This window comes from Leucopleurus acutus (genome assembly GCF_964270905.1).
Source record: "Leucopleurus acutus genome assembly, chromosome: 14".
In the NCBI taxonomy this organism is placed as follows: Eukaryota; Metazoa; Chordata; class Mammalia; order Artiodactyla; family Delphinidae; genus Leucopleurus; species Leucopleurus acutus.
The window spans coordinates 36,881,134-36,893,366 of NC_139156.1; positions in this window are offsets into that span (position 1 = coordinate 36,881,134).

Genomic DNA, 12,233 nt, shown 5'->3' on the forward strand with positions numbered 1-12,233 from the left:
CCAGATCTGGGCTTCAGCACCACGACCTGTGTCAGGTTGTTGCCTGAACTATGCTGGTTGTAAAACATATTTGAATGTTATCCTTGAAAAGAATTATTTCAATGCACATGACTTGACCAAAAATAGAGAGAGAGAAAATACAAAGAGGATTAGAAGAAAGAGAAGCAGAATTATTATAGATGTAAAAGGGATCATTTCCAAAGTTGGAGCTCTCACTATTTCCCACTCATGAGGAAAAGGGGTCATGCAATTCCAGAGCCAGACTGCATATCGTTTGTTGTCTTTTTAAAATAAATGACAATGCTCCAGATATCACTTACATTTCGGAAATAATCTCATAATTTGCCTTCCTCCAAAGTGAGTTTGTCTGCTCACCACTGGATCCACAGAGCCCGGCGCAGGCTCTGGCATATAATAGGTGCTCAAAAAGTATTTGAGTGAAAGCAGCTTCACGTGCATTATTCCAAAGGATGATCTCCCAGGGCTTTTTATAGTCTAACAGAATAAGAAGACATTTTATAACGTAGATGAGATACATATTTATTCAGTAATCTATTTAAGAAATAGTTATTGTTAATTTACTATAGTATGAGTGCTGAGACTAAAATGCGGGGCAAATTTCATTCACTCCTTTTACAGATGACTTGCCCACGTTTATGTGTCTAGCAAGTGAGAAAATAGAACTGGAGCTTCAGTCTTCAAGTCTTTTTTGGAAAGTGGCTGTATTTATCATCTGCCTATTTATGTGTGCTCAACTTCATTTGCAAAGGTAAGACATACTCTCTGCACAGGTAAGTGATAGGTTCTGAGTGCTTTTTGTTTGTTTGTTTGACTCTAGAGGTACAGAGCTGTAAGGAACAGATATATTCCTGGCAAGTAAAATGTACACAGAAATGTTATGAAATGAGTCATGTTTTTAGTGTAAAAGAAAAATGCCCGTTTTGCAAAGATGTTGTGCCTTGTTTATCTTTTGATCCTCAACACCTGGGACACTAACATGAAGATGCTCAGCAAATTACTTAATTAAATAATAGACACCTGCTTTCATGAATGGACCAGGATTCCCAAAGAACCTTCTCTGGATGCTTCTGGCCCCTGAATTTGGGTATGATTTGCTCTGGTTGTGAGAAGTGGAGGGTGTAGGTATCAGGACGTGAACGTGCTGATCGGAGACATCACTGCGCCGAACTACATGTTATCAATGTTATCAATTACCTTTCAACATTTATGGCAACTCACTGAGCACCTTGGGCAGAGCAGGGAATGCAAAGATAATGCAGACTGAACTCTGCCTTCAAAGGGTTTATATTTAGATGTTTTATACTGACTTAGGTGGTGAAGTGTGGACTAGTGATATAATAGTACTCAGAGAACACCATAGAGTTCCATAGTTTTCAATACCTCTGAGATCCCACTCCTTTACAAGAATTTTGGTTCAGATTCTCTTGAGGTATAAAGAGCTCACTGAAACTTCTTTGGGACAAGGGAAATGCAATAAATACACCGTGAGGACCCCTGAAAGAGGCTTTTCTTGTGCATCTTTCTTCCAAAACACAACCATTCATTCGGGAAAGAAGCAAATCCCATGATACATTCAGTCCTTCCTTGTCTCATTCAGAAATATAAGGGAAAACTTAATTTTACTAGCAGCCATGTGATCTCCTTCCCTGGTCACTATCCCTCAAGCAACACTTCCAGATCTACTCTGACCTCCACCGTCCTCTCCAGCTCCAAAAATTTACAATGCCACAATTCCAAGCAAACTTCTGAAAAACAGAAACTCTGAAGTCTTAGCAGAATCCTTTCCTAAATGAAACAATGCTTATGAATGCAGTAGAGAGTCACTCTCAAAATCGTTTATTCTCCAACTGAAAAATTTCACACTGCATTTCTTAAAGTAACTCACAGTTTGCAAGAGAACTTTTTACATGTTATTCATACTTCCCTGCATCACATTCTGGCCAGAGTTAGAAGTGATCAAGGAATCATTTTCTTCTCTTTCCCTGAAAAATTCATTGGCCCATGTCCCTTTTTTCTATGTCTTTGCTAGCACTACTGGATGATTATCTGAACACCAGCTGTGGCTTCCTTTGAAACTTTTTGGATGTAACTATAGCAAGTATGAGTCCAAACGAAATTACCCTTATCTTCTGTTTCCTGTCCTCTAACCAAATGTTTTGACCATGTGTTTAGCTTAGAAGGGAAAAGCTGCTGTTTCACTCGTTAATAATGCATTTTTGCTAGGATCATAGCAAGTGTTCCCAAGGTTCGTGAGACAGTTTGCCAGGTGTCATGTGCAGAGTCGTTGTCTCCTTTCCAGGGATGTGATGCAAACTTGGCTCTTGAATCATGTATCTTTTTTAAAACAATATTTTTAAATTTAGGCAAACAGATGAAAGGGTACATGTCATTTCAGTAAATATTCTTTTTCTTTCCTCTAACCCCAAACAATAACTTAGTGTGGAAGTCCCAGGCCAAAACTTTTACCCTGAATACCCCTGCATTAGGAAAAAAATCACGATATTGTGGCAAATGTTTAAGGTTCTAAAAATCTTGCCCAGGCATCCGTGTCTACGATGCTGTCCAATATCATAAGGCTATGACGCTCTCTTTGGCAAGGCTCTTTTTTATTTGAGTCAGACTCATGCCTTTTAACCACCAAGATGCTCTCCTGATGGCCCTAAGCCTTGGACTTAACCCACAAGAAATCATTGCGTTTTCTTCCGGATGTGACATTTCATTTCCTTTTTTTTTCAGTTTCTTGAGTCCAGCTACCCATCTTCTGGGTCTTTCCCCTACTCTGCTCTTTGAATGATCTGTAACACTTGCTGTCCTTGAATTTAATGACAATAGCTACCATTCATTAAACTCTTCTCTGGAAGAGTTTAGCACTGGAGGTTAAGATCATGGTCTTGGGTTCAGATTATCATGTTTCAAGGGCTGAGGATGCTACACAGTAATGTTGGGACTCTGCCACAGTTTCCTCATCTACTAAATGAGGCTAATAATTCTATTTCCCTCAAAGTACTGTGTGAGAATTGAATACATAATACATATAAAGTATTTTACTGGCGGGCAGTAAACCATGTTTAACGTTAGCGTATTATTATTACCATATTCAGGCACTGTGGTAGGCAGCCTCTAAGACGGCCCCACTGATCCCTGTCTCCCCACCTTTATGCCCTTATGAAATCTCCTCCTCTTGAGCGTGAGATGGACCCAATAACTCACTTCTAACAAACAGAATATGGCTAAGTGATGGTATATCACTTCTGAAATTAGATTATAAAAAGACTGTGGGGCTTCCCTGGTGGCGCAGTGGTTGAGAGTCCGCCTGCCGATGCAGGGGACACGGGTTGGTGTCCCGGTCTGGGAAGATCCCACATGCTGTGGAGTGGCTGGGCCCGTGAGCCATGGCCGCTGAGCCTGCGCGTCCGGAGCCTGTGCTCCGCAACGGGAGAGGCCACAACAGTGAGAGGCCCGCGTACCGCAAAAAAAAAAAAAAAAAAAAAAGACTGTGACTTGTCCTGAGCTCTCTCTAGCTTTCTCTTGGATTGCTCACTGTGAGGGATGCCAGCTGCCATGTTATGAGACGGCCCTCAGAGAGGTTCATGGGTGAGCTTGGAAGTGAAACCCCCAAGATGAGCCTGGAGGTGGTTGCAGCCTTTGCTAACATCTCAATCGCAGCCTTGTAAGAGACCTGGCTTAGCACTTCCCAGATTCCTGATCCACAGAACTGGTGAAATAATATATGTTCCTTGTTTCCAGTTGTCATGTTTTGGGATACAGTGACCCTGGAACATCACTGGGGGTTAGTGGCATCTACTTTCTGCTCATTGGAAAACCCGAGTATAATTAATAGTCCTCCTTATCCATGGTTCTTCCATATCCACAGATCATGTGGTGCTGTAGCACATATTTAGTGGGGAAAAAAAAATCCACATATATGGCCGCTGAGCCTGCGCGTCCGGGGCCTGTGCTCCACAACGGGAGAGGCCACAACAGTGAGAGGTCTGTGTACAGCAAAAAAAAAAAAAAAAAAAAAAAAAAAAAAAAAAAAAAAAAATCCATGTATAAGGGGACTCATGCAGTTCAAACATGTGTTATTCAAGAATCAGCTGTAATTTGTTACATAGCAATAGGTAACTAATACAAATACTATGATAATCACGCCACACAAAATATCTCCTTTATCTTCACAACCACTGAAAAGGGTACCCAATTTATAGATGAGGCAATGGAGGGTCAGAGAAATTGAGTCACTTGACCACACATAGCCAGTACTTGTTGGACACCACATCTGAATACAAATCTTCCAGTCTGCTGTATCATCCATTATGTTCTTTCTTTCTTTTTTTTTTTAATTGGGATATATTTGTTTTACAATGTTGTGTTAGTTTCTATTGTACAGCGAAGTGGAGTCCCCTGTGCTATACAGCAGGTTCCCATTAGTTATCTATTTTATATATATTGGTGTATATATGTTAATCCCAATCTCCCAATGCATCCCATCCTCCCCTTTCCCCCTTGGTGTCCATACGTTTGTTCTCTACGGCTGTCTCTCTATTTTGCCTTGCCAACAGTTTTATCTGTACCATTTTTCTAGATTCCACATATACATGTTAATATACAATATTTGTTTTTCTCTTTCTGACTTACTTCACTCTTTATGATAGTCTCTAGGTCCATCCAAGTCTCTACAAATGACCCGATTTTGTTCCTTTTTATGGCTGAGTGATATTCCATTGTATATATGTACCCCATCTTCTTTATCCTTTTGTCTGTCGATGGGCATTTAGGTTGCTTCCATGTCCTGGCTATTGTAAATAGTGTTGCAATGAACATCAGGGTGCATGTGCCTTTTTGAGTTATGGTTTTCTCTGGGTATATGCCCAGGAGTGAGATTACTGGGTCATATGGTAATTCTATTTTTAGTTTTTTAAGGAACCTCCATACTGTTCTCCATAGTGGCTCTATCAATTTACATTCGCACCAACAGTGCAAGAGGGTTCCCTTTTCTTCATACCCTCTCCAGCATTTACTGTTTGTAGATTTTTTGATGATGGCCATTCTGACCGGTGTGAGGTGATACCTCATTCTAGTTTTGATTTGCATTTCTCTAATAATTAGTGACATTGAGCAGCTTTTCATGTGCTTCTTGGCCATCTGTATGTCTTCTGTGGAGAAATGTCTATTTAAGCCTTCCACCCATTTTTGGATTGGGTTGTTTGTTTTTTTGATATTGAGCTGCATGAGCTGTTTGTATATTTTGGAGGTTAATCCATTGTCCATTGATTCATTTGCAGTTATTTTCTCCAGTTCTGAGGATTGTCTTTTCATCTTGTTTATGGTTTCCTTTGCTGTGCAGGAGCTTTTAAGTTTCATTAGGTCCCATTTGTTTATTTTTGTTTTTATTTCCATTACTCTAGAAGGTGGGTCAAAAAAGATCTTTCTGTGATTTATGTCAAAGAGTGTTCTAACTATGTTTTCCTCTAAGAGTTTTATAGTGTCCAGTCTTACATTTAGGTCTCTAATCCATTTTGAGTTTATTTTTGTGTATGGTGTTAGGGAGTGTTCTAATTTCATTTTTTTCCATGTAGCTGTCCAGTTTCCCCAGCATCACTTACTGAAGAGACTGTCTTTTCTCCATTGTATATCCTTGCTTCCTTTTTCATAGATTAGTTGACCATAGGTGCGTGGGTTTATCTCTGGGCTTTCTATCCTATGCCCTTGATCTATATTTCTGTTTTCATACCAGTACCTCATTCATTATGTTCTATTGCTTCTCCCCTGAAGCAAATCAATTCTTTCAGTTTTTCATTCCTTCAGTCAACTAATCAATCTATCATTCAACAATTACGTGCTGGGCACCTCTTTGAGGATTAGAGTGATGAAAAAGATCGACAGGGTTTCTGCCCTCATGGAGTTGGCAACCCAGTGAGGAGAAGTAAAAGACGTAAATAATAAATTCACATCATGGTAAGTGCTATGGCTGATGTAAACAGTGTGACAGGACAAAGGTCAATGGTGGGAGGGGAGAGAGAACTTGGACTGGAAAGCTGGTCAAAGCCTGACATCTGAAGGGTGAGATCAAGCCAGCCTTGGGAAGCCTTTCAGAAAGAACCATCTAGGAAAACGGGCCCCTTGCTCTTTCATTTCCTACTCCTTGGTTTTCCACTATACCTTTACTGGTTCTTACGACCTCCAACCTTGGAACCTTACTAGACTCACCTTGGAGTTGCTTACTGCTTGGAGTCATATTATGTTCTTCCTAGATGAATTCAAATTGTTCACATTGGCGTCAGCCCTTCAAGGTTGTACCATATTCTCCTTCGTGAATTTGAAAATATTTACCCAAATTAAGTAGACCACCATATCCCCTCAAGCTTGTTTTCTTTCCACATGTGCCAGCCCCCAACTTTATTTTGGCGTTGTCCCTCCACTCATAAAAGGATTATCATTGTAATTTTAGAAATGTAATATGTGTTGCCTGGCACATAGAATGTTCTAGAATGACTTGTTAATGTTTGCTGTATAGTCATTAAAGTCCATAGTAATAATATTTGAATTATAGGGGAAAATTCAAGTATCTATTAAGTAGTAAGAAATAACTCCTTGTTCTCATGGGAGCTTACATTCTGGCCAGAGTCCTAGCTCTCATCCTAACTATGAAGAATAGCATATTAATGAAGCTATATTTTAGCTAACATTCCATTTCCTGAACATAGTCTTTTCGAGTGGACAGTTTATAACATAGACTGTTTGAAATATGGATGGCTTTTATTTTAATCAATTTGAAAATGCTAATAAGTAGGACCCATCCTACATATTGAAGATGAGAAAAGCTATGAGGGGCTGGTGGAGGAGACAGTAGGAGAAAAAGGTGGGTAAGAAGAGAAAGGATAGAAGGAGCAGTGATCCAAAGGGAGCTTGTCATGAATTATATTCTTGTATTAACAGCTGCAAAGACAGATGAAGTGGTGCTTAAAACAAAACGTGGATGCCTTCAAAACAAATTTTAAATATTGGCTCAATAAAGAAAAATTGGCACTTATTTGCTGCTTTAATATTACTCATGATTTTCATGGAAATTTGGCTACAAAATTCAAGCTTAAATTGTACACTCAACATGGTCATTCCTTATGTAGTAATTAAAGCCCTTTTAGCTGAAATTGAATCTATCCTTGCAATATCTTCTGTTGGCTAGAGTACTAAATAGAATGAGTATTGTCTTTAATACAAATTGAGACCTTAAAAAAGGTTTATAAATGAGACTAAAATGTAAGCAATCTGGTCTGAAAATAACCAGTAAGGTAGTGCAGCTGTTTAAGCAGCTATACTACATGGAGTCTACAACTGGTCTTTTAATTGCTGGTTAAATAACTCAATGTTAAATTTACTAAGGTGATTTGTTTAATCATGGCCGAAAACAGCTCAGACTGAAATGGTGGCACTTTCAGTCTCATTCAACAAATTTACCTTCAGTGAACTTACAAATTACAAGTGAATTATTGAGTTTCCCACAGGGAAGTCCCATTACGTGTGCATCCTAAGAATTCAGACATGTTTGAAGGGATCTCTTTCAATAAGCAACAGTAAATTTCTCCTTGAACACTGCATGAGATGCATCTATTTCACACTTTAAGGTTTACCTTTTAATCAGACTTATCAGGCTTCTTTCATTGACTGTATCAGCAAATTAAGAGCAGGAAGGTCTGTAACTGAGATTTTTTTAGAATCATTTGTGATAGAAATTGACCTTTTTTTTTTTTTTTATCTCAACAAATACAGTTGACCAAATGCAGATTTAAAGAAGGGGCAGGGTTCCAGAATTATTTAGAAGTTTTATTTGTAAAAGTAGAAAATCTTCATGAGGTTATGGAATTATTATCAAAATATTAAGAAATAGTCTCTTTTGGTCAAACAGTAATGTCTGATGAGAATCAAATGAGTCTTTGTTAGATTGGGAATGAGTTCGTGCTTATTCATCAGCTCTCTGTCGTCTGGGGACCAACCTTTCTAAAGTTGAGCATTTCCAACTTCCAGGCAGGTGTTGAAGATACATTCTTTAACCATTTCAAAGAGTTTTCCTTTGTGCAAATTATTTGTCTTTTCTGAGGCTTGGATTCAAAGCAGATTTTAGCTACATTATTTCTATGCACTGTCAAACAGAAGCAACACACCCAGACTATCAATTTTTCCTTACCTACGAAAGTAAAAAAGGTGTTGTTTTAATCATTTATAACACTCATGTTTAATCCTCACAGCCCAGTGGAGAGGTATTATAGCCATCATTTTACAGGTAAGGAGACCAGGGTCATATAGCTTCTAAATGATTGAATTGGAATTAATCAAAAGAAATGACAAAATAAATGGACCTAGAAGGTATTATGCTATGTGAAATAAAGTCAGACTGAGAAAAACAAATACTGTATATTTTCACATATAGGTGGATTCTAAAACACAAAACAAATGAACAGATTTAACAAAACAGAAACAGGCTCACAGATACAGAGAACTAACTAGTGGTCGCCAAGGGGGAGGGAGGTGGGTCAAATAGGTGAAGGGGGGCTTCCCTGGTGGCGCAGTGGTTGAGAGTCCGCCTGCCGATGCAGGGGACACGGGTTCGTGCCCCGGTCTGGGAGGATCCCACGTGCCGCGGAGCGGCTGAGCCCGTGAGCCATGGCCGCGGAGCCTGCGCGTCCGGAGTGACGGGAGAGGCCACAACATTGAGAGGCCCGCATACTGAAAAAAAAAAAAAAAAAAAAAAAAAAAAATAGGTGAAGGGGATTAAGAGGTACAAACTACCATTATAAAAAAAATAAGTCACAGGGGTGTGACGCAAAGCACAGGGAATACAGTCGATAATACGGTATGAGCTTTGTATGGTATGTAATCTATAAAAGTATTGAATCACTATATTGTACACCTGAAACTAATATAATATTGTAAGTCAACTATATGTCAAAAATTAAAAGATAGAGAAATAAATAAATAAAGTTAACATACCCTATGTTAAATATCTTATAATGACAAAAAGAGAGAAAGAAAAAGGAAAAGAAAGCAAAAGAAAGAAGAAAAAGAAGTATCACAATGGTTGAAGGTGCTGATTCATCCAGTCCTAAATGTAGACCAGATACTAAGTACAAGGGATACCCCAGACTTTCCAATTTTCCAAGGGTGATTTTTGAATGTATTTATACTTTTAAACCTATTTACTTATTCATTAATTCATTCTTTGTTTCTTCTTCTCTTTTCTTTTCTATCCCTTGAGTGTAACAGACTCCTTGTATATACTGCCTGCTGTGACAAGTTGTCCTTTCTTTTATTTGTCCCAAATGACTAGTATTATATCTTATAAAAAATGTCTAACTCTCCTCTTTGACAAGGTTTTGAGTGATTTGTCTAATGATGTGGTTAATTTCAACTGCGTCATCCATGTTCTTTCATCTGGGTTTTTTGGTCGCTCACGAATAGTTCTTTGAAATTCTGATTTCACACAGCCTTGGGCTAATATTTGAAGATTTATTTAGTGCAATGGAGTCTCTTCATTATCTAGTCTGTTATGGTTTTTTTTATTAGAGTATAGTTGATTCACAATGTTGTGTTAATTTCTGTTGTACAGCCAAGTGATTCAGTTATACATATATATATATGTACATTATTTTTTAAAGTAGTTTTTCTGTCATGGTTTTTGACCAAAGTCATACTATACTCAGGCTTTATCTTTCCAAAATAAAAGTTTGTCTTTTTTAGACTAGCACAGTGCCTAGCGTATAGTTAGTACTTAACAATATTAAATAATATCTTTATGTTCATTATCAATCAATCAATCAGATATGTAGTCGGGATATGCCAGGAATATGCCATGTGCAAGATGTGGCGCTAAGCCTTGTGTAGACAGAGATGAATAAAAGAATACTAACACCCTTGTGGATTTTTTAGTCTAGAAGTGCTATCCAGTAGCACTTTCTGCAGTGAAGGAAATAGTGTATACCTGCACTGCCTGCTACAGTAGTCTCTAGATACATGCAGCTATTGAACACGTGAAATGGGACCAGCATGACTAAAGGACTGAAGTTTAAATGTCAATTTAACTTTAAGTAGCCTCATGTAATAGTACAAATCTAGGCCACAGAGACAATATATAAACAATCTTAATACAGTAAATTAAGTGCTATATTAGAGGTATATAGAGATTGCTACGAAACAGGCAGAAGTGACTCTTCTGGGGAAAAAATCAGGAAAGGTTTTATATAAGTGATGACATTTAAATTGGGTGTTAAAGGATGCATGAGAGTTTGCTATGAGGAAAGGTGGAGGGGAGGGCATTCTGGACACAGGGCACTCCATGTATAAAGGCAGAGAGCCTAGAAAGGGTCTGGCATACTCAGGATACTTTGAGTTATGTTTATTTAACTCCAAAAGCGATTAGAGTTAATGCTTAGCATTAGAGTCAATGCCTATTTTTAAACAAATCTGCAATGTTTTTACCTACTCGTCAATATAGCAGTCTTTCTACATACAGTTTATTCTCAACCTATGTGTTTTACAACGAGAATAAGTTCATAGTCAGCAGATTGGAGGGTTCCTCCACTCTTCAATCTTCGTTCTCTCCTCCAAATTATTTTATGAACAGGTTAAATAAAACTGGCCTCGGGTATGATCTTTATGGGACTCCAATTCTTACCCTTCTCTTTATTTCTTGTTGCTAAGACATTTCCTTGCTTTTTCCATCATGTGATTCCATCGTACCTTCCCTTCTCAATTCCCATGGCCAAATTAATAATATGGCCTCCTTTGATTATGTGAACATCATTTTATCTCCACCTATACCCATATTTATTCCACACCTCCCCAAACATAGCAGCTTTGAGATTTTGGGATGGTTTACCTTATACCAAATTCCGGACTGTACTCTGGTTGTACTAGATCAATTAGATCATTGCTATCCTCTTCAGCATAGCTCTTGCCTCAGAGTCAGTCTCTCAGGTCCAGTTGTGGTACTGCCTAGGACTTTGGTGTAATGATGTGGGGAAGAGATCCTCTCTCTGTCTTTGTATGTGAACCAGAAAGCATGTAGCTGTGATTCTGCTGGCAGTCATCTTAAGGCATGGAGGAAGGCATTGCTGAAACAATGTGCCTGAAACCTGACTATCCACACACACTGAATGTTCCTTTATCATTGGGCAGTTTTAAGTTGGTTTTTTATTGTTATCAACAATGCATCCTAACACACACAGCTTCTTAGCTAGACTAACCTTTATTTCTTGATTGACTTCTAGATAAGTTCCTCTAAGGTACTTAGGGTATTGATCTTCTCTATCTTGCCTATTTCATCCTTGAAATAGGCAAGAAGTTTCAAGATTAAAAGATTAGCAAGCTCAAATATTAAGACATCTCTTATTTCAATACTTACTTCTTGGCCCCGTTTCAGAACTAGAGAATCTAACAGATGCAAGAGATCCCAAAAGTCATATTGATCAGCATGGTTGACTTGATAATTCATGACTCCTGACTTGGTCTAAGGCTGGTAACTTCTCCTCTTTGGCCATGGACTACTCTAGAAGGAGAATCTGTCCACGTATGATGCCAGGTTTTAAGAACTATTGGAGGGTTATCTTAGGTGATGGGGCACAGTTTCATGACATAATACTATGAAATAATGGCAAATATTTGCATAATGCCTACCATGTGCTAAGCACTGTTCTAAGCACTTCATTAACTCATTTAACTCATATAATCTTCATGACTACACTGTTAGTATATACTATTATTTCCACATTTTCCATATGAGGAAACTGGGGAACAGGGAGGCTAAAACACTTGGGCAAGGTGAGACAGCTAGTAAATAGGAGAATCAGGAGTCAGATCCTTGCAGCCTGGTTCCAGACTCTATGCTTAACAAGTACCTCAATATAGTAAAAGCAATTTTTTTATCAAGTAATGATAAATTTTTAGAGGTACCATTGGAAAAGCCCATAAATTTGAGCTTTTCTGATCTCCCTAAAGGCTTTGTGGTGATCCATCCACTCACTCTTTTTCATTGCCCTTGGGAATGACCAACATCTATGTACAAAGTTGCTAGCAAACATTAAGTGTGCCACTTCTGGACAGGAAGAGTATTACTTTGGGAAAGCTACCCAGCTCATTTGTGGCTTCAATACATCTGAGCCTTGGTCTCAAAAACTGTAAGCTATGACCAATAGCGCACAACTATACTATGGTCAAAT